The sequence below is a fragment of the Eleutherodactylus coqui genome, chromosome 4 (genome assembly GCF_035609145.1).
Source record: "Eleutherodactylus coqui strain aEleCoq1 chromosome 4, aEleCoq1.hap1, whole genome shotgun sequence".
NCBI lineage: Eukaryota > Metazoa > Chordata > Amphibia > Anura > Eleutherodactylidae > Eleutherodactylus > Eleutherodactylus coqui.
In genome coordinates this window covers 138,913,569-138,936,146 of record NC_089840.1, presented here as the reverse complement: position 1 = coordinate 138,936,146, position 22,578 = coordinate 138,913,569, and the positions used below count along the sequence as shown (strand labels likewise).

General features: G+C 49.8%; 1 protein-coding gene across 2 annotated transcripts in view; it reads right to left on the bottom strand.

Annotated features, from left to right (window-relative positions):
* The window catches only part of MAPKAPK2 (MAPK activated protein kinase 2), a 49,350-nt gene that overhangs the window by 25,430 nt on the left and 1,342 nt on the right, over nucleotides 1-22,578 (bottom strand). The window contains exon 1 of one of the 2 annotated variants that reach the window (XM_066600203.1): nucleotides 4,073-4,220. The exons of the other annotated variant lie outside the window; for it this stretch is intronic. The gene's annotated coding sequence lies outside the window, so the exon portion shown is untranslated. Of the gene's footprint in view, nucleotides 1-4,072; nucleotides 4,221-22,578 lie in introns of those variants that run through there. 2 annotated transcript variants of the gene reach the window in all.

Here is a 22,578-nt window from a genome sequence, read left to right as displayed (position 1 = left end):
GGCTACAAATGGTTCCGACAGTGATGCAACGTTGGCGCCTCCTGTCTCTGCATGGTGAGAAAAACAGATGCTTGTGGGACAGACGTTCCTTTACTGGTGGTCAGTGAAACACCAGGAGCTGCTGGTGCTTGTTAGACAATCCCCTCTACTTGTGGTCTGTAGGGGGCGCCCTGAGCCCAGTCACCTTTTGTGCCCTCACACATCCACTGGTCCCAACAACTAACAGTCTGGTCAGAATGGCCGGTGGGGGACAATTCATCGATGCAACCATCCAGCTTCTTACATCCCAATAATGTGCCCCTCTCAGACTTTGGTAATGGGATGAAATCGCCTCTGAGTCATGAAGGCGTCTAGTCGTCAACAAGTTCTACACAAGCGGAAGAAGAGGTCACTACACACAAGGAGCCTCCGAGAACTTTTTTATAGGCCAAGGGCGGGAGACACTTTTAGGTCCGCAGGTAACAAGACTGTTCATCTAGTCACACCACAACTCTCATATACATACCTGCCCGAGATGGAACTGCATGCCGGCTTTACAGCAAAACGACAACTTCTTCTAGGGGTGGGACAGTTTTATTTGAAAAAGTGTATCAAGAGAAAACCATATTCTGACTAAATATACAGAGAAAAAAAACACAAATCTGCTTTAATAGTTTCAGACAGCAAAAGTTTTCAGTTACTCAAAGTAGTTTTACTCTAGGCATGTTCCGGAAGATATGCAACAACGCCTCTACACAAAGATTTAGGTCAGTATGACCAGCTACAAGATAAAGTGACAGATTCAGCAGGCAAGGATAGCATTCCTCTAAACCGTGCCAGTTCAAGTAGTTTCTAAAGAAGCAAAATAATGACGGAGGAAGGGGAGGGGGGGGGGGGGGGGGGGGGGGGGGGAGAGTGCCGTATTGTAGGCCACACATCATGTCATTCCTTTCTTAACTAGGACCAAAAGAAACTCCAAAACACAAAACCACGAGAAACAATGTGTGATGCCACCTTAAATCAGCTGTCCACGGGCATTGTGATATAGTGCCAGTGATTTCTGCCATGGGAAAGCAATCTTTGAGCGACCATCACTCCGTGTAAATGGGCCTTAACTCAAGCTCATGACAGTTTGAAACTTTTTACACAGAGCGCCTATTCTTCATTAGTTAGTGCAGATTTATTTATTTTTATTGAGGGGAGGTGGGAGAAACCTCCATGCAGATTCATTGCGTGGAGTATGAGCTGCGACTTTACACCAGTAGACTGATCAACCAGGAACTTCTAGCAAAGATGAAACAAAATTAAGCAAGTTATTGTATTGTTCCTCCCCGTAAGGGTGGCTGTATTTACACGGAATGACTGGCACGTGCATTCTTTTGGGGGAATATTTGGAGGATAGTTGGCCTGTCTTGTTACAAACACTACTTTTGGCGTGTCCTCAAGGACCAAACACTTTAGGGATTTTACCCATGTGGTGCTTTTATTGGCCAATTTTTTTTCTTTCAGCTGCCAAAACTAAATCTTGTTGTGTTTTTCCCCGTGACATATAGGGCTATATTTTTACATCTGTCTTCACCGACTTCCTTTTTTTGTTTTATTGGGGGTAAAAAGGTAAATATGATTTTCTCTTAAAGGAGATGTCTCGAGGAAGCAGTGAATTTTTTTTTTGCCCAGTCCCCCCCATTAAGTACACATTACTAAGCCCCCCTGTAAATGACATTTCTAGCTGGTTCGTACTTACCGTTCCAGCGTTTCAGCAACTTATAAAAGTTTGCCCAAGATGGCCGCCAGCTCTTTTCCCGTCGCTCGCTGCAGCCCGACGTGCGCGCTCCCGAGACGCTGCCAGCTGTGTCTCCATGGCAACCAGACGCCCCGCAGCCGCCGACCGGACCCACCGCAGCCGCCGACCAGTCACCCACCGCCAGGCAGCAGGTAACCGGCGCAGCCCCCCCCCCGGCCCAGCGCTAGTTCCCCCGGCCCAGCGACAGACCCCCCCCCCCCCCCCCGGCCCAGCGACAGACCCCCCCCCCCCCCGGCGCAGCGACAGACCCCCCCCCCCCCCCCGGCCCAGCGACAGACCCCCCCCCCCCCCCGGCCCAGCGACAGACCCCCCCCCCCCGGCCCAGCGACAGACCCCCCCCCCCCCCCCCCGGCCCAGCGACAGACCCCCCCCCCCCCCCCCGGCCCAGCGACAGACCCCCCCCCCCCCCCCGGCCCAGCGACAGACCCCCCCCCCCCCCCGGCCCAGCGACAGCCCCCCCCCCCCGGCCCAGCGCTAGTTCCCCCGGCGCAGCGACAGCCCCCCTCGGCCCAGCGCTAGTTCCCCCGGCGCAGCGACAGCCCCCCCCGGCCCAGCGCTAGTTCCCCCGGCGCAGCGACAGCCCCCCCCCCCCCCCCAGCGCTACTTCCCCCGGCCCAGCGACAGCCCCCCCCCCCCCCCCCGGCCCAGCGACAGCCCCCCCCCCCCCCCCCCGGCCCAGCGACAGCCCCCCCCGGCCCAGTGCTAGTTCCCCCGGCGCAGCGACAGCCCCCCCCCCGGCCCAGCGCTAGTTCCCCCGGCCTAGCGACAGCCCCCCCCCCGGCCCAGCGCTAGTTCCCCCGGCGCAGCGACAGCCCCCCCGGCGCAGCGACAGCCCCCCCCGGCGCAGCGACAGCCCCCCCCCCGGCCCATCACTTACCAGGACAGCTGGACGGCGGGACAGCTGGGCGGCTTCTCCGGACAGCTCGGCAGCTCTGCACCTTCCTCTAACAGAGGATGGTACAGAATGGCCGCTCCAGCGCGCTCCCGAGCAGTGACAGCTCGTCTGCGCATGCGCAGAAGAGCTGTAGCGGGGAGCACACTGAAGCGGCTCGTGCTGGAAGGAGAAGACCGGACTGCGCAAGCGCGTCTAAAAAAGCAAGCTGCCAGCGAATTTAGACGGAACCATGGAGACGAGGACGCTAGCAACGGAGCAGGTAAGTGAATAACTTCTGTATGGCTCATATTTAATGCACGATGTATATTACAAAGTGCATTAATATGGCCATACGGAATTGTATAACCCCACTTTGTTTCGCGAGACCACCCCTTTAACCTTTATAGCTTTTTTTTTAATTAGTAAATTTACACTAAGTATGGGAATGGGTTCCTTATTTTGTTTTGGACAGTTTGATATATAATATGTATAGTTTTGAGTTACAAGGAGCATATGGCATATGGGGGGGGGGGGGGTGCATTCACTTTTTTTATTTGACACTTTTCCACTGTAGCTGGGGCATCCATATGAGCCCCAGTTATAAGAGAAAACATTCCCCCTGTAGTGACAATAGTCATTAGCAGAGCTGATCAGGGTCTGCTAGACCCTGCAGCTTTGCTGTAACAGGTGGCTTCTGGTGGATGCACGATCGCTGGGTCCCATAGTGGAAGTTATACTTCCACTTTCACCTTAGTACATATTCCTCATTGAGCGCTATATACACAGGAAAGGAGAAGGCAGAAGCGGTTAAAAACGCTTTTCCCTTCTCTGGGTCTTCAGCTGTGACCAACAGCCGACAACCCAACCTGCAATCTAGCAGGAGCAGAGGATTTAATCCAGCGCCATACTTCTGCTATTAGGCGGGATTAAAGCCAAGGACCAAGTGCTATAGATTTACCAAACTTGGTTCTTAAGAGGTTAAGACTACAAACACTACACGCAGATGTGTGCTGTAGGTTAACGACAATATGAAGTTTTTTTAAGCAGCTTTTTCCAAGTTTGTAGCATTTTGTTCCCTCAAAGCGTTATGTGCTCTTATTTTTTGTGCGCTTTCATAGGAATCTATTGGAAAACCAACTTGGGGGGAAAATTAAAAAAAAAAAATTTAAAAAGCCAAAACAAACCCAATTCTTCTGACCCCCCCCCCCCCCCCAATCACATGACTGTTTGCTGGCGTGCCGCCAATCCCCATACACTATCTTGGTGTGCATAGTATGCAACAGCATGCGCTCGCATGAGACCGGTCTTTTACATACAGTAGATCTCTGCACTGCAGATTCCTGGGACAAGGTTTATCTTATTAGCATACAATACTGAAATTACCGGGTTAACAGCAACACAGTTACACAACTCACATCACTTCGTTAACTTGTCTCCAACCAGAAGCAGCGGTGATGAATTAGAGGAGCCATCATTTAGGGATATACGATCCCCCCCTGTGACCAGGAGTCCCCTTACAGTAAGGACATCGGCAGCTCAGGCACTTCTGTCACGTATGAGCTGATGTGGAAGGAATTCGTCCCTTATGTTGATGTAATGTCATGGCAGGAGGTTACTTGGCCACCAGCAACATATTAGTGTGTGTTGTGGAGTTGCCGAGGTAATCAACCTGTGGAATGAGGGGAATGCGCAAGTCGCTGACACCGAGCGGCCACTTTATTAGAGACACCTGCTCTTCCGGGATTGGAGCTTTGCAGAATGTAAATTATCCCTGTGACCCCAAAGGGCAGCACTAAATCCTGCGAGCAAGTTTTTCAGTGATCAGTTCCATGCTGAATCCACATTAAAATAGGGAGGGGGGGGGGGGGGAATCTAAGATTTCCAACAAGCCCCAATCATCAGTGCCAGACTAGCAGTGGAGGCATTTCAAAAACTGCCAATCTGATTGTTCTCATCCATCCGTACTGATTATACCGGGAATGTTGTGATGGAGCAAAAACAGCCAGCAATATGAAAGCTCCTCGTTAACAAGAGGATCAGAGGAAGAAGTCAAGAATCATTCTAAAGAAAATGCAGCGCAGTCCAGCAAACTGTAGCCAGATACTGGTGGGCCAACCAACGTGTCCGAAGGCACAATTGTTCCTTCGCATCGGGTGGGCTACAACATCAGACAACCACTTTACAAGAAACAGGTAAGACTTCAGTGGGCAAGAAGAATGTAAAAACTAGATCACTGAGAAGTGGAAAAGCATCGCCTGGCGAGAGGATGCCAGATCGGCGGCAGGGTGGCTGAGTGATCAGCTCTGCTGCCTTGCAGTGCCCTAGTCCTGGATGTAAGTTAGACTAGAAAAAAAAAGAAAAAGTGTGCATGGAGTTGGTATGTTGTTTGCATGTGTTCCCTCCGGGTAGTCTTTGGATTGTGGGAGTAAACCAGAACATGCAGACTGGTGAATAGATTGTGAGCCCCAATATCTATTGCTGTAAAGCAGTGGTCCCCAACCTTTTTGGCACCAGGGACCGGCTTCAAGCAAGACCATTTTTACAAGTCCCGGCAGGGTGGGGCGGGACGGGACATGGGTGGGGCTTTGGTTATATGGGGCGGGGTTATGAAGGGAGTTGGAGTTTAGTGCATTATTATTTAATTATGACATTTAGAATGTCCTGGCAGTACACACATGGGGCAGTATATAATCTATCCCCCCCCCCCCCAGTAATAAACAAGCCCAACTCTCAGTAATAAGCATCCGGTGCTTCCCGCCCCCCCCCCCCCGCTAATAAGCAGCCGGTGTGTGTGTGTGTGTGTGTGTGTGTGTGTGTCCGTAATAAGCAGCCGCCCCCCCCCCCCGTAATAAGCAGCCAGTCCCCGTCCCCCCCGTAATAGGCAGCCCCTCCCCCCCGTAATAGGCAGCCCCTCCCCCCCCCGTAATAGGCAGCCCCTCCCCCCCCCCCGTAATAGGCAGCCCCCCCCAGTAATAAGCAGGTCCCCCCAGTAATAAGCAGGTCCCCCCAGTAATAAGCAGCCCCTTCCCCTGTAATAAGTAGCCCCTCCCCCCAGTAATAAGCAGGTCCCCCCCCCCTAGGTCACAGGCCGCCCCCTTTCCCCCGTAATGGGCAGCCCCCTTTCCCCCGTAATGGGCAGCCCCCTTTCCCCCGTAATGGGCAGCCCCCTTTCCCCCGTAATGGGCAGCCCCCTTTCCCCCGTAATGGGCAGCCCCCCAGTAGTAACCAGTCCGCCCCCCCAGTAGTAACCAGCCCCTCCCCCCCCCCAGTAATAGGCAGCCCCTTACCCTGTAATAAGTAGCCCCCCCTGTAATAGGCAGCCCCCCAACCCATATACTTACCTCCTCCCTGCTGTCGCTCTCTGTCTGCTTGCCCTGACGTCAGCCTGGAACGCTTCCTCCCTGAGTCCTCTCCTGCGGAACTAATGAGCAGGGGACTCGGGGGAAGAGAATCCTGGCTGCACAGACGTCAGTGTGCGCACCGGGATCAGCGCGATTACCAGCGGGGAGCTGCGGCGCCCCCGCTGGTAATCGCTTCAGTGGTCAGCGGCGTCGGCACGCCGCAGGCCACATAGCACAAGGCAGCGGGCCGAGTGTTTAGAGCAAAAGTTCCCGGCGGTTCCGCGGACCGGCGCTAAACACCCAACGGCCCGGCCCCGGTCCGCGGCCCGGTGGTTGGGGACCCCTGCTGTAAAGTGCTACATAAGGGCATTAGGAATCGCTTGGAGCTATTAGATGAATTCTATCTACTTAGGGCGCCCACCCACTGGCGTTTTTTTACCTGCGTTTTGCGTTTTTCCTGCACAGGCATAGAGATAACATGTGTTCCTGTCCACTGGCGTTTTTTTTGCGTTGCGTTTGCGTTTTTAACATAGGAACTGTAAGTTGCATATGTGTCCTTATTTTTCTCCTAATGCACCCATGAATGTCAATGGAAATTAACGGAAAAGCCGCGGAAAACGCCGTGGAAAAAGCGCTTCTTTTTTTCCCGCGGAAAACGCAAACGCCAGTGGGTGGGCGCCCTTAAACAGCGGCAGAGAGAAGAGACTAAGGGGTTTAAAGAGTTAGTTTATAACACTGTGTTCCCTGTGCCCAAAACTATAATATAGTCACCGTGGCACGAGGCCACCTAACAGATATCACCCAGGCAGAAAACCCAGTGATTTGCCTGCTGGGTCTTCAGTGGCTGCAGCAGTCATGTAGGTAAACCACCAGGGTGACAGCTGCAGCGGGAGAGGAGCATTGTGGTTGTAAGTAGTCTGCATCACCCCACTGCCACCAATAATCCAGACATTCCCTTTAAGGGACAAGGCAAAAGACTTATTAGAATATGTTTTTCTGATGAGTCAAAAAGGAAGATTGAGGAGAATTTCGGGACTTCTTGACTCAGCACTCAGATGACAACACAGTCCCTGTATAAGTGCTGGTCAAAGGGCAACAGGAAACTAGTGCGGGCGGCAGAAAGATGTGTGTTCATTACTTTCGAGTAGATTGTGTAATGACTGCTGCACACCAGTCCCATACAGGAGCCATCATTAACCAACTACATTGGCATTTTTTTGGGATGACTGGAGTGAAAGGGGGGGGGGGGGGCAGAATAGAGGAAGGAAAGGGGGAAAAAAAAAAAAAAAAAATCTATATAGAAGCTTCCACCGCCCATATACATGCATATAAAGCGGGCAATAAGCCTGAACCGATACAGAAGCGATGATTGCGGCGTTACTCTGGGGCTGTTGCATCAGACGTGGATACATTGAGATCTTTACAGTAAATATAAAGGACAACGCTTATACGCCAAGAATATAAAGTGTATTGCCAAATGCATTCAGAGCGCCGGAAAACAGGAACCGGATGCCTACAGGGCAGAGCAGTACATAGTGCTGGGGCTCATTCACACGGCTGCATAATGCAGTGACTTCACTGGGTTCATTCACAGCTGTGTATTTTTCCACACGACTTCCGGTTGCTTCTGTGGAAACAGTAAACACGCAGGAACCCTTCCTATCTGCTTGTAAACCAAGGGAGCTTCAGGCAGGTTTTTTGGCACAAAAAATACGAAATTTGTGTTTACAAAAAAAAATAAAAGTTGCCATGACCGGAACACAATCCATGCTGCAGGTCTCAGCCAGTAAATACGCTGCATATTTGTGGCCCGAAATCCATATATGACCATGTGAATGAGCCCTAATCAGCTTCACAATACCCTCATTTAGTGAAAAGAGGATGAAAGAATCCAGGAGCCAAAACTAAAAGTTCGACCAGAATCACATACCCCACCCCCACGGGGCAGCCAGATCCAAGATAACCTCTCAAATAAAGGGGCATTCCTCAAACAGTGCAGCTACTAGTCCTGGTTCGTGCAGCCTCTGAGCAAAGTCATTTGTACCCTCCACCTAGTTCCTCACCAAGGACTGATTTTACAAGTTCTGGCCAATGAATTGCCTTAATAGGGTAGTTACTAAAGAAAAGTCTAATATATGCATAATATTTCCATCCTACAGGGGTGCTGAAAAATGCTTTATAACTCATTCATTTCAAAAGTAAAAACGGTCCATGAAATGTGCGGCCCCCCTGGACATTACTGGGAAGCAGAGACCACTCATTAGACTAAAAGGCTCTTATTGCATCTAGTTCAATGAAGTCAATTGTGGGAAATCCACTTCCATATTTTAATAGGAACCTTCCATGAGCTGCAAGCCTGCTGTATCTATGAGGAACAATGGCATAATATATTACACAACAGGGTAATAAGCACCTACTAAATATGTATACAGCCAGTTTCACAGGCGCATTCATCCTTCCGTAAAATATGCGAGTGTCCCAGCCTGACCACAGAAAGCCCAACAAAGTCGTTCCATGTAAAAGGGCCCTAGGGCTCAGTTCTAATAGTCTTTTTGGTGGTACAAGTCGGGGAGGTGGAAACAATTAGGCATCCACTTATGGTAATTCCACTATAAATTCTAGGCATTTCCTTTTCATGCCATGTCCCGCAGGTACAGGGAGATTATGTAACCGCTTATGTGAAAGGTGTTCATTCCACTGTAAACAAATAGGAAGACGGAACAGTACCTCTAGAGCGCCACCTATGGGAAGGCAGCATTCCTGCAAGTCAACAAGTGACTAACAAGCCTTGTAACAACTGGAAATTATCAGGCCCAATGTCCACTTGCACGCACGGATTCCACTGCTGAATCCGGCCGTGCCCACGGACATGGGCTTTTTTTTTTTTTCCTCTCAATCTCCTGCTTTCCCGCAGATCCACGACACCTCCACAGTGATAGCTGTGCCACAGATAGGACTGACTCCAATTTTAATGAAAGCAGTCCTGTGGAATCCACAGAAAAAAATGGAGCATGCTGCAATTTCTTCCCACGAGTGCGATCCACAAACTGGGGAAAGGGGACAAAAAAAAAAAAAAAAAAGGGTATAATCACACACACTGTGACATGGGTCAGGAATGGCATGGTCTCTCCTCAGGCCTCACTAGCCAAGCCAGCAACATACTTAACACTTAGGGGCTAAAACCCTGAAACAGTCTGTACATGGTGATCCTTCCCAGTTACTGTTACAAGGTCACATTGACTTGAAGGAATGCTGCCTTCCAAAAGGTGGTGCTGTAGAGGTATGGTTCCATCCTATTTTCATAAGTTTCCCAGAGAAGCTTGCATGGCCTTAAGGAGTCATTAAATTGCAGATCCCGCACTTGTCAGCAGACGCGGGCGAGCCACTGCTTCATGTACCCATTGATGTGTGTGGGGATTCCCCTCTCCACGCACACCAGCAGATTTTATTTGTGGCAGCTATGTGCTGAAATAAAATCGCAGCATGCTCTATTTTCAGAGCGGATATGCAGGGACGGCTTCCATTGAAGTCAATGGAAGCCATCACTGCCGCGGCACTTCTGCAATGAGCATTGCAGAAGTATCGCGGGAAGGATTCCGTGCGCACCCGTGTGCATGAGGCCCAAGTCTCCTCACTAGGCGCGCTCCTTAATGAGGAACGATACCCTTCCTGCTGCACAGTATAATTATACCCATGTTCTCACAGACTAGTAATATTGCTCATTTTTGTTGGTTTTTTTTCTTTATTCTTTTTAACAAGTTCCCTAAATATAGTGAAGCAGCGACAACCAGGATCGGCAGCAAACCGTGTAGAACAAGTACGAAAACGGCAGAAGAGAAACAAAATTGATTGCTGGAAGACCTTCATTGCCGAGTCAGACTTCAAGAGCCACTTGCTGATATAACAATACAGCATTCTGTGGCTGACATGTCAGTAAGGCCTGGCTGGCGGCAGCGCAACACCTCATACATCAGGAGAGTTACACAGTTCTGTGGTTCATTCCTTGCCATATATGTGCGAGCACAGAAGCCGGTCGCAGCAATCACTGCTTGTACAAGCGTCAGGCCTGCAGCAGCGCCAGGATCTACACGGCGGGCAGAGAGGAGCATGGGACCGCTTACCACAATACATACAGTCACACACAGAACGTTTCAGTCCGACAGCTTCTAGGGGAGGGATGTCACTGAGTATGTATGCAACATTGTTATAAATGAGTGATTACAATATCAGAGCAAAAGGACCATTTGTGGAGAACTGACCCCTTGTAGAGAGGCTCTAGTACCTTATTGTATCACCTCTAGCTTGGATACAAGATGTGATACGGGCGGGCATGGAGGCTCTAGGACCCTGTTGTACCGCCTCTAGCTTGGATACAAGAGGTGATACAGGCAGGCATGGAGGCTCTAGTACCCTGTTCCACCGCCTCTACCTTAGATACAAAATGTGATAATGGCAGGCATGGAGGCTCTAGTACCCTGTTGTACCACCTCTAGCTTGGATACAAGATGTGATACGGGTAGGCATGGAGTGCGCGGCTATCCCTCATACCACTACTAGGGCCTAGAAATGCTTCTGGCAGACAGGGGTGTAACAATGGCACCACCTGTCTCTGGATAACTGACAATACAGTTGGAGCTGCTTGTACTCTTGTACTTGGACGCTCCTCTCTACTGTTGGTCTGTCGGTGGCATCCCAAACTCGGTCACCTTGTATGCCCTCACACATCCACTGGCCCCTACACCACCTAACGGTCTGGTCAGAACGGCCCAGATGGCAGGCAATTCATTGCTACGACCATCCAGCTTCTCACATCCCAATAATGCGCCCCTCTCAGACTCTGGTAACGGGGTGAAATCTCTTCTCCGCGTCGTAGAGGTGTCTAGTGGTCAACAAGCTTTACACAATGTGACAGATGCAAGTCTTGAACGTTAAGGACTTTCTAATATCAGTGTTCCTTTTAGAGATCAGTCTTCCCATATAAAAACTCCCAGAAATGTACCCAATCAAGAAAAACCCAAAGATATCACCAATAGAGGCGGAGGGACACAATTTTAGGAACGCCAGTCATTTCATCAATTTCCCCAGCCACTAAAAAGCTGAGGGGTGGAGAAGAGGAGCTGCAAGTACCATGACCACACAGTTCTTACCAAGGAACTTCCTCTAGAAAAACCCACGGTCAATCTATCAGAGAGGAAGCCCTCTCCACATGACAGCAGGGTGAAAACACACATTGTGTAACAACTACAAAAATACCAAAGAGGGAAGGGAAGGGGACTATAAAAACATGACAGGTTCCCGTAATGGAGACTAAAACTACAACAGCGGAGAGAAATCAGATCTCCGGTCCCATCAACATTGTGACACAGGGAGCAGTGCGGTGCGAGGCCATTGATGTCACTGAAGCGCACAGACCTGGCAAGCAAGGCTGTCACCTGACACCGGGGTCATTCTAGCGCACAATCTTCGTCACTGAAGTCCTCTCAGTCTCCGTCATTACTCTTTGTCAAAGGAGGGGAAAATAGGACATTTTACAAAAAGATAAACAGTAATCAGCAGAATATGCTGCGTGCAAGAACTGCGCTGTCCGATCATGTGACCCGGAGAAAGAGGTCTGTGTAATGTCTACGTATGCACAGGGAGCTACGGCTGCAAACAAGTGACACCTTCAACTAGAGTACACAGTTGTATCCCGACAAGTGTCCCCGATACCGGGGAGATCTCACAAGTCAGCAGAGGAGCCCCGACTCCTCAGACAGCGCTCATCCACTGGCTGGTCTTAGGCTGGATTCACACCGGCTGGATTTGCTTACCGTTTTCTGCAATCAAAATCCATGGCCAGGTTGAGCTGAAGTATTGCGTATATTAAATGGTCTCCGCACGGAATAATCACAACAGCACTGCAACTACATTCCCACAGCGCGTACATGCGGAAGTGTTCGACAACGCAAGGTTCTACTGTAAATGCTGCAGATTGTGTGCGCGGCAGGCCTGCACGGAGGAAAAGGAGGCAATCCACCCCGTGTGAATCCAGCCTTAGGGCTCATTCCCACCGCGTAATACAGTGAACGAAGTCCATGAAAGTCCATTGATTTTAATTGATCTATTCCCATTAGTGCATATTACTCTATCACCATGTCCTACACGCGTACAGCTCTTAACGCTGGACAAAATACATTGCGTATGGGTGGCGCTGCATAAGCAACGCTGCTCTGAGGCCGCGAGAAATTCAGAAATAAAAAGAAACAAGTCACACTGCACATGACGGGCAGAGAGATACGCTGTCACGTGTAGTGCACCATCACTGCCATAAGCGGCAATAGCCAGCTCAATGATGAAAAAAAACACAGCGTAACACAAGTAGCGGTTTACGCACACATCTAGGGGAATGAGCCCCAACGCTACCTACAGACGAGCACAATTTTTGGCCCCGAAACCCAGCCCCATATCGCATTTGTGAACGTGCAACTTACCTGCGGCTATGATTTTCAGGCAGAAACGTATTGAGTTTGTGAAGATCTGATCTCTTGCACGAGTTTTACATGCAATAGAGAATTGGAAGCATTTCCCATCGATTTCAATTGGAAACCTGACATGTACATCCTACTGCATGCGAGAGCCATGCAATGCATTAAAGGTCCCATTGAAATCAATGGGAGACGTGTTTAGAGGAACACAAAAAGAACACTCCACGATATCACTCCTGTATATGACCCCAAACAAAAGAATGGGTTCATATACGCACGAGATCTGTGAGTCTCGCAATTCACAAACCTTACCCGAGTCTCATGGCTGGGTGACAGCAGCCCAAGTTTCATCATTTCCCCAATATACTATTGTATTACAAATTTTGCTGCTTTACCTCTGTAAATTACATTTGAAGTAGCTGCCACTAGGGGCTCCCTTCCAGCTTCTTTGCAATCCACTCTGTTAGGACTGTTCATTTCAGTATGGAAAGTCAGGACAAGGAAGTGCAGGACAGTGCACTACTGGCAGAATTGCTAGCCCTGCTACACGTCTCCTGCATGACTACAAACAGCAGGGCAACAGAAAAATGAGGAAGGCCACCTGAAAGTCAGAACTCAGACCTGAAACCCGGTACAAACGGCACCAAAAAGTAAGGCAACAATGTGAAATCTAGAGGGATCCCAGAGAAATGTGTCCGCCTCTGAAGCTGTGCGATACCTGGTTATCAAAATAAGTAAGCCAGCCCCTGCACCGACGTCACCAACGGGAGGGAATCTATACCAGATGACTCGATGTTTGTACGGAATGGGAAGTGGAGATACTGGCACCACTAGACCAGACACCTTTGAAGGGGGTTTTTCCAGCACCTTTTATAGTCTATCCTCAAGATAGTCAATTGGCAGGGGTCTGCCGCTCAAGTTCCCTGCTGATCAGCTGACTCAAGGGGACTCTTCACATCTCTGTGACATCACATTCAGTCACATGATCTGAGAGCAGCTCAGTCCCATTCAAATGAATGGGACTGCGCTGCAATACCAGGCACAGCAGCTATGCAATGTACGCTGCTATGACTAGTATGGACTGAAGTGACAGCAGCGCTCACCGGAGTACTGCTGTCCCTTCAGTCAGCTGATCGGCAGGCAGGGATTCAGGGCGGTGGACTCTCGCTGATCACCTATCCTGGTCATCAATAGTTAGTGCTGGAAAACTTCAACACAATTGTGCTGCAGGACCTAGCAGATAGCGCTAACGCCTTAAGGGCCAAACCATATAAATATATGGCTCCTATAGCAGAAATATGGCGCAGAATTAAAGCCTCTGTTGCTGCAATCTCGCAGGTCAGTTCCAGACCCTCGCCAGCTCTATTAGTAACAGGTCATTACAGTGGGATGCTTTCTCCTATGGATGCCCCAGCTACCGTGTAAAAGGGTTTATATTTAAAAAAGAAAAAAAAACTGAATTCCCGCCAACCAGAATAGTTGCCATACCGCTCTTTAATCCCAGAGTATACAAGTTACATATCAAAACAGAGTGAGGAACCCCCTACTGTACTTCATTTTAGCATAAAAATAGCAATTTTAAAGATAAACTATAGAAGTAAAATAATTTTTTGTTGGGTGAAGTTAAAAAAATAAAGAAAATGAATTAAAAGGAAGCCCTCCATATCCCTCTACATATCTGCCTGCCCACGGGTGTTGTGGTATCTCCGCCGCCGGGGAGCAGGAGCCAGCAGACGGATATCCGCAGTGAGCCTATCTGAAAGAGGCACACCATGGAGAATCGCAGCATGCTGCGATTTGCTGGCGGCGGCGAATTGTTAAGATTCTCGATTTGTGGACAGGGGGGCTGCGCTTTCCATAGCAACGCTATAGGAAGCGTGCATTGCGTTCCCCGTGGTCGGATTATCGCCGCAGGGAAAGCAATGCAAAAAACGCCTGAGAACAGGCAGCTGGGTCAGATCCTGCTGGGAGATTTCTCGCAGCGGGATGCAGATCCATGCCCTGGCAGAGACCTGCGGCTCACCCGCTCCCGGTGTCCAAACGGACGGCTTCCATTGACTGCAATGGAAGCAGTCAGCGCGTACACCCGCGGCAAATAGAGCATGCTGCGGGTGGGGACGGGAGATTTCACGGTGCGAAATTCCGCGGTGGAATTCCGCATCGTGAGCATTGTGCTATTAGGTTCAATAGAACCTAATAGCATGGGGCAACGCAGCGGATTTTTGCCGCGAATTTACGCGGCGTAAATCCGTTCGTGGGAAGGAGGCCTTAGTCTCTGCTATGTGCAGATGCGTTCACAGAGCAGAGCCGGACCGTCACTACTGACATTTGTGCGGGCCTCTGCGAGACCCGCACAGAGATAGAACGTGCCCTGATTTGTTTTCCACGCGTGCTTTCAAGCGGACAAAGCATAAGATAGCGTTTTGTAATGCAATCCTATGCAGGTGGGTACGGGCGGGAAATCCGTGTGCAGGGGGCCTTAAACAGTAAAATCACCACGTGGGTAAAAGCGGTATATCTCTGCTGCGACGGACTAGTCCTACGATCCCGCGGAGTCTCCCCTCTATAGTCAGAGGCCGGCTGAGAACCAGATGACATTGTAACCCACGAACACATTGTCTCACGTGGCAGCAGGTTTCTGGCAACCATCAGCCGTCGCCCTCAGCAGGTCTCACGGGACACTTTGGGCTCCGCACCAACATCGCAACCAGTTTAATGCTCTGGCAAGCCGACAGCACAGGACTGGTTAACCCTCCCGCTCACGTGCGCCGCCGGGGATTGTCACAGGTTATGTAAGTGTTTTCATAGCAGCAGGGCGGCCGCTAACCTGCTCGGTCCGGAACAGCCACTACGTATTTAACAGATTGTAATTAGATAGCTAATTCACATGCTATTACTCGTCAGCCAACAGATAGACTTAATGATTATATGTTACGTGTTTTTGGCTACAAATCACCTTAGACGGATAAGTGACCATCACCACTTTCATCATTTAACTCCTTCACCACTGCAAGTCTACGTCACTGCTGCCTGGCCACTGTGGGGGACGCCATTAAGGCTCATTCACATGAGCACATGGCATTTCAGTCACGCAAATATGCTGCATATTTTACGCAACAAGAAAAACATGCATGCCCGTTTTTCCTGCGTGCAGATACACTATGCATTTGCACGAGAGAGAAAAAAAAAAAGGCAGATGGGCCCATTGAATAGTGCCCAAATATGCAGGTTTCCTGTGAATTTGCGCCGGCCGATTCACTTCAATGGCCTGTAGTACGCACCAAAATAGGTCATGTCACATATTTGCAAGCGATTGTAGAATGGGTGAAAATCTATGTTCATGTGAATGAACCCATTGAAACCAGTAGGGTTAATTCACTGCGTATTGCACAAGTACCCTGGTGTGAACGAGCTCCTACTATACAGACTTACAAATCGGCCACTATAGGCACCCATAAGGCAGATGTGGCCCCGGTGATTAGGGACACCCTGGTCTTCACCAGACCTCCCCTTTCTGCACTCGAACATACAGAATCTAATACTTCTATGGAAATCCCAAATTATCCTGAGTAGAACCCACGTATGGAAGGCCCAACACTGCAGGAGGCCGCGGCTCGTTACCGTCCCCCAGTTATGGGTTACCACACCCGAAGGGAACGACTAGAAAGTTACATCTTGACTTCACCATTTGGCACTTCGGACAGAAGACGGTTGGTCAGCACTATGACGGACAATGGGAACACCGGAAGAAGCACAAGTAAAACAGTTGGTTTTGCATGGACCTACATCGCACTGGCACGTAGGGCTCATTCACATGGGCAGCGCGGGTTTCAGTCCGAGAAATATGCAGCTTTTTCACGGAGCAAAACACCACATTTCCTGCATATTTTAAGCTCATTGTATTTTTCCCTTTTAGGCACATTCATTACGTTTTCCACATGAGGGACGGACACACGCCCCATTGATTTCTCCTGCCTTCAAGCGTAAATACACTGAATATGCATATATCATACCGTACAAATTCACTGCACATTTATCCAAATTCCATTTACTTCAGTGGGCAATACGGACCAAAATAGGTGATGCTGTGATTTTTTTTCACGCACGTGAAAAACACGTCTTAACTTGAATGCAAGTCATTGGGGTTTAAGCTCTCCATATTACATGTGTGATATTCCTGTGTGAATGAGCCCTAGGGCTAGTTATGCGCCTCGTTATGGCCTTCATCCATTGTTTGTTTCTGACCGAATCTTCAAACTTACCATGGCAGAACCATTGACTACTGAGCCAAATGCACACCAAAAGGTGCTAATGTTTGTCGCTGACCTGGTTCCCATCCTTAGCATCACCCACTCCTACCAGTCAGCGGTATTATTGTATCTTGTCACTACCAGAAAGCTAGGGGTTTGACAGGGGTTAGCCACAGTAACGCCCCTGTCACACCCCTAGCTCCCGATTGGCTACCTTCATGTAGGTCCTGGATTTCATTTTGCCTGGCCAAACTGCTTGTCTGATTACAGTGTGACCCGCCGCCGCTCCGCACCGCTCCTGGTACCACTGCGGCCCCCACGACACTCTGCAGCGCTGACCGCAAACTGCTCGCCTCATGACCCTTGGCCCCCCCTGCCGCTTACCGGGCCTGCACGGCAAGCGCTTGCATGTGGCACTGCAGTGCTCACAACTTCAGACCCCCGTCTCTCACCTCACCACGCACCTGTGAGCCTGAGGACCGGGAAGACAGCCAGAGACCATACTGCTTCTTCAGCACTGCTCGGAGGACCTGTGAGGCCGAGGACGGGGGAAAACCGCCTCTTACAATTACATCGCGGGGAGGGGACACTCACTCTCACTCTGGTGTGACGAAGCCTTCCTTAGTGGGCTGGCAGGACCTACAGCCCAACCACATGTGTAGCCGGTCACGTTCAGGGGGCGTACCCCCCTCCCCCCCACGATCTTGGCTCCAGTAGGACTTCCTGTTGGCGTCAAGATAGAATACCCTCCAAGTCCCCGCCAACACGGCTTCCAACTAACAGCCAGATGTGCTGTCTGCAGGGCAGCAGACATCTTCAGTAAATGCATCCCACTTCTGCGGGAAGCCGCAGACCCCGCTACCCTTCTCCACATATGGTGCTCAGGTCCTACTCTTCCTCACATAGCCAATTCTAGCTGCCAGTCATTCTGCAGTGGCCGGAGACGATCCATTTAATAGCCTTGTGGATTTATATCCCATGTAAGACTGTCTGGTCTGCCTGGAGGGTCCCAGGAGATCTACTAGGCAAGCGGATATAAACTCACATCCCCATAATTACCTGGCCTTCTATTAATCTAATCTCACATTATGGCAGGATATTCCAAGGATTTATTACCCAACTTGCCTCTCCTCCTCGGTGTTACACTCCTTTCCTCCTCCCATCTCCCTATATGCCACAGAGTAATTATTAGCTCTAATGGAATGATTTTCTTGACACGGTTAATCTGTTGCCCACTTTATAATCATATTCAAGGTCCTTGAGATTTACTTGTCCTCACCGAGATTTTCAACAAAAGCAGCTTAATATACATGGTCAAAAACCAAACGAGCCTGAGAAGTTGTCATTTAGCTGTAAACACTGGCACACAGTTCCATCTCAGGCAGATATATAAATGATGAGAGTTGTGGTGATTAGATGAACGGTCTTGTCACATGAAGCCCTAAAAGTTGTTCCCCCCTTGGCGTATAAAAGGCTCTCAGAGGCTCCTTGTGTGCAGTGACCTCTTCTTCCGCTTGTGTAGAGCTTGTTGACCACTAGACGCCTCTACGACGCAGAGAAGAGATTTCACTCAGTTACCAGAGTCTGAGAGGGGCGCATTATTGGGATGTGAGAAGCTGGATGGTCATATTGATGAATTGTCCCCCACCGGCCATTCTGACCAGACTGTTAGGAGTTGTTGGGACCAGTGGATGCGTGAGGGCACACAAGGTGACCGGGCTCAGGAACCCCTCGACAGACCATCAGTAGAGAGGAGCGTCTGATTGTCCAACAAGCACCAGCAGCTCCAACTGTTTCATTGCCCACTATCGTTACATCCCTGTGTCTGTTGGAGCCATTTTCAGGCACTTGGCTGAAGGACATTTGGTCTCATCCCCCATTCCATGTACATCCTCTGACACCCACCGTCACCTCCGTTTGTAGCGGTGTTGTAAACAATGAACTGCTACGGAGGGGGAAACCGGGTTGTCCTCAAAGATGAATTCAGGTTTCGTTGTCGCATGACGTCACGAGCCTCACAGCGAGACCACCAAGTCTGCATGCAGCTTCTGCTTCAAGCATTACAAAGGGTGAAATCCACAGTGAGTTACTGCATTAAGAATGGACACATTGCAAACTTACAATCCACACAGCCAATCCTGCTGAAATCTCATCCTTGTTTGCCGCTACTGTAGTAGATACATTGCAGAAGCAGGAAGAGAATCCACTACCTGTGAACAGACCCAAAGTCTCACCAGGAACCCGCCAATCCTTGCAAGAGCGGCAACCCAATACAAAGATGTAAGATGTTACTTTATGATCTGACCAACACAAATCAAACCTGGATTATAAGGATTAGCGACATAAAATGTACAAGCTCGCATGCAGCGGATTCTGCATCAAATCTACGCCCATAAGTGACCCATTCATTTACATTGGAATCCACGCCATCATTTATAAGACTTTCCGCGCACATTTCGAGTCATTGCAGGAAAAATAAACTAAAGCTGAGCATCTTCTACATATGGAAGTCCTCACATGGTTTTTGTACCACTGAAAGGGGCTAAAGCTACATGCAGATGTGAGGCTGCTACAGACAAATCCAGGTTTGATAAAAATTCCGACACTGACCTGCAGGAACGCTACCTGCCAATAGGTGGCGCTGCAGAGGTATTGTGCATATATTTCCCAGAGGAGCATGGGTGGCCTTAGAAGTCTTTTAACTCACCTTCTAGGTGCTCCCCTAAGGAAAGACGACACCCTTCCTGACCCACATCACAGGCCTCTCACTAGCCAAGTCAGAAACCTGGTGCACACCGATAAGGGCAAACACCCCAAAACAGCTGTCTGTGCATGGTTAGTCCAGCTTTGGCTCACAATTCCCAGTCATTGTTATAAGGCATGTATAAAAAGTGACACTGACTTGCAGGAATGGCGCCTTCCAATAGGTGGTACTATAGAGGTATTGTTCCATATTTCACAGAGGAGCTTGCATGACCTTATAAGTCTCCTCACCCTTTCTAGCTGCTCTCCTTAATGAGAAACAAGACCCTTTCTGACAGTCTAAAACTAGACCAGGATGTGCGGAGTTCATACATGTCACTGACTTCTACATGTATCACTAGAACGGAGGAGACCAAATATCTCCAGGAGTCAGAAGTCCGTAAATATTTGCGTCACTGAGTCAATAAATGGTCTAAACAGGAGGGCAATTTCTGGTGTGACCTCATCTTCTCCCTCCCAAATGTGACAATCAAGGGCACATAATCCTTGCCTGTGGTCACTCACCGCAGTCTGTACAGAAGGTAAGAGGATGGCAAGGGCGCCCTCATGAGACGGACCGTTCCACCAGGTGGAGAAATTCTGACCAAAATCCCCGTATCCAATGTGCCAATACAAGAGTTGAAAATGGCTGAACTCTGCCAGCAGTTGCACATTTAGACTGCCGGATTGTGGCACAGATTTTCCCACAGCTTCCGGTGTGAAGGCGCCCTTACTGACTACGATCCCATGGACATCAGAACCCATGGACATCAGTGGGTTGGTTCACGAGCGGATTTTGTGCACAAATTTTGTTGGTACAAAACCTGCAATATGTCCCATTTTCAGGCGCATTATGTATAAACGGCACTATTAGACTCATTTCACTTAATAGCCCATTGAAATCAATGGGAGGGAGCATGCTTGTGTGCCAGCAAGTCACATCCACAACATGGCATACTAGAAACTGGCGGAAGCAGCTTTATGAATGGCCCTCTAACAAAAGACACTGTTCCATAATTGGCATGTTTAGCGCACCTCATCACAACGATTGGATGTGCTAAAACACGCCGTCAGCCGCAGGGAGCTGCAGCCAAAAGTGGAAGTAAAATTGCAGCAAAGCACCATGTTTTAAAACGTGGCGCTTTGCGACATTCATTTGTGATAGCGGCTTAAGACTTCAAAAGTTTCACAACTACGTCCCCTCAGTCATACTCCCTGCGGAACCCTGAAGCAGAGCGGCTCACACCGCCCCAATGCCAGAGGGTGCAAAATCACATCCCCAACCTGGCAACATGGCACCCAGGGTATAAGCGCTGATGCCAGGAAAGCCAATGACAACCTTAGAGCCTTCGACTGGCCGCAGTGGTCGTGTGCTTCCACCATAAAACAGCATAGGCAGTAATGGGACCACACATGGCCCTGTTACAGTGCTATGGCGGGGGGGGGGACACAGTTCTCAAACACATCACCTGCATCACACATGAACCCAGACTTCTGGAGGGTTGGGATTTGGAGCAAGCATCGATGACCCCTTCCTGTCAGCTGACCCCAGCAGGTCCGTACTTCCATATGAGCTCCCTTTTACGCAGGACGACTTGTCAGGTGCAAAGGTTGTTCCTGCAATAATCTTCCCTTGCTTTTATATAGGAGCCAGCAACACACCGTGAACGGAGGCGGCGAGGATCATTCCGGTCGCCCACCTCCAATCACAGCAAGCAGGCAGTCGTCCATAAGTGGACGCGGACGATCCACTGTTCTCTGCAGGCAGAAACCCAACATCATACAAGAAGCGAACAAGTTCTCGTATGCCGTTCAGGTGGGGTGGCATCAACACTGAGCGATCATGTAAGAGGGCCATAATCTGTGGAATCTACAAGCAGCTTCCTGTCCGCAGGGGCCGATAATCCTGCAGAATGATGGACGTCTGCCATTCTAAACTGCTGCAGTTCTGAAGGCCAACAGTACTGGATTGGGGGGCGGTCTAATAAAGGGGTCACTCCGTGTAGCCAACATCAACCGTCAGATTAGAGGAGTCCGGTGCCAACTACAAGGGGTAACCGCTTACAGCCCCCCCACATCAGTCCGATCTGCAGAGTGCCGGCGACCACTTTCCACCGTGTCAGCGCAGGCCGCACATTACGAGGGACAGCTCTCCCGGCTTATCTTACTACTACTGTCTAAATAAGGAAACAGCCGGTGGGACGCTCCGCGCCGCCTTCACGTGCTCCCATATCCGTGACAGCTGTCCCTGCCGCCATCAACACAATACTGATAGGGCCAAGCAGCTGTCAAGCCATCATTACACCCGTCAGTCAGACCCCGGTGGTCTCCCCTATAGAGGGGTCTACAAACTGCTTACCACCCTGCACACCGTATTAACCCCTTAAACACGCAATTCCAATCTCTTCGGAGGGTTTGTGAAGTCTGGTTTCACAGCGTCCTGGCCGCAGTAAACAAGAAGCAGCTTTACTCCGTGGGTCCGGGCGATTCTGGTCATACCGAGTTTATATAGTTTTGCTTTTTGCTGTAACACGGTAATATTTTTTGCCAAAGATGTTATTTTCTGCTGCCATCACTTTCCGCTGACGTATTTGTGGGACGTCCTGCTTCTTCTGGTATCACCGAGTACATACGACTTTTCGATCGCTTTCCATTACATTTTTTGCTAGGAAACAGTGTGACCAGAAGTGCGCAATTCGGGTGGTAATTTTATTTTTCTGACGCCATTCACCGAGTGGGATAAATATGGTACTTCATGATGGATCAGACTTCATGGACGCAGCGATATCAATGATGTTAATATGGGTCAAGGAGGGGTTACACTTCTACTTACATTTTCACTTTTTAATTTCAGTCCCCCTGGGGGATTTGAACCTGCGGTTGTCTGATCACTCATACACAGCATTACATTATACTGCATTCTGACAGGCGGTCTATGAAGGTGTGCCACAGGCAAGCCTTCACAGGCATTTATTCATGACAGTCCTGGGGGCCTTCTATAGGCCCCTGGCTGCCATGGCAACCAAACGATCGCATCATAGGGAGGGCCTTTGAGACCCCTGAACAAAAGGCCGCTGTCAGAATTACAAGTGGTCTTTAGAGGGTTAACAGCTACAGTCCACAT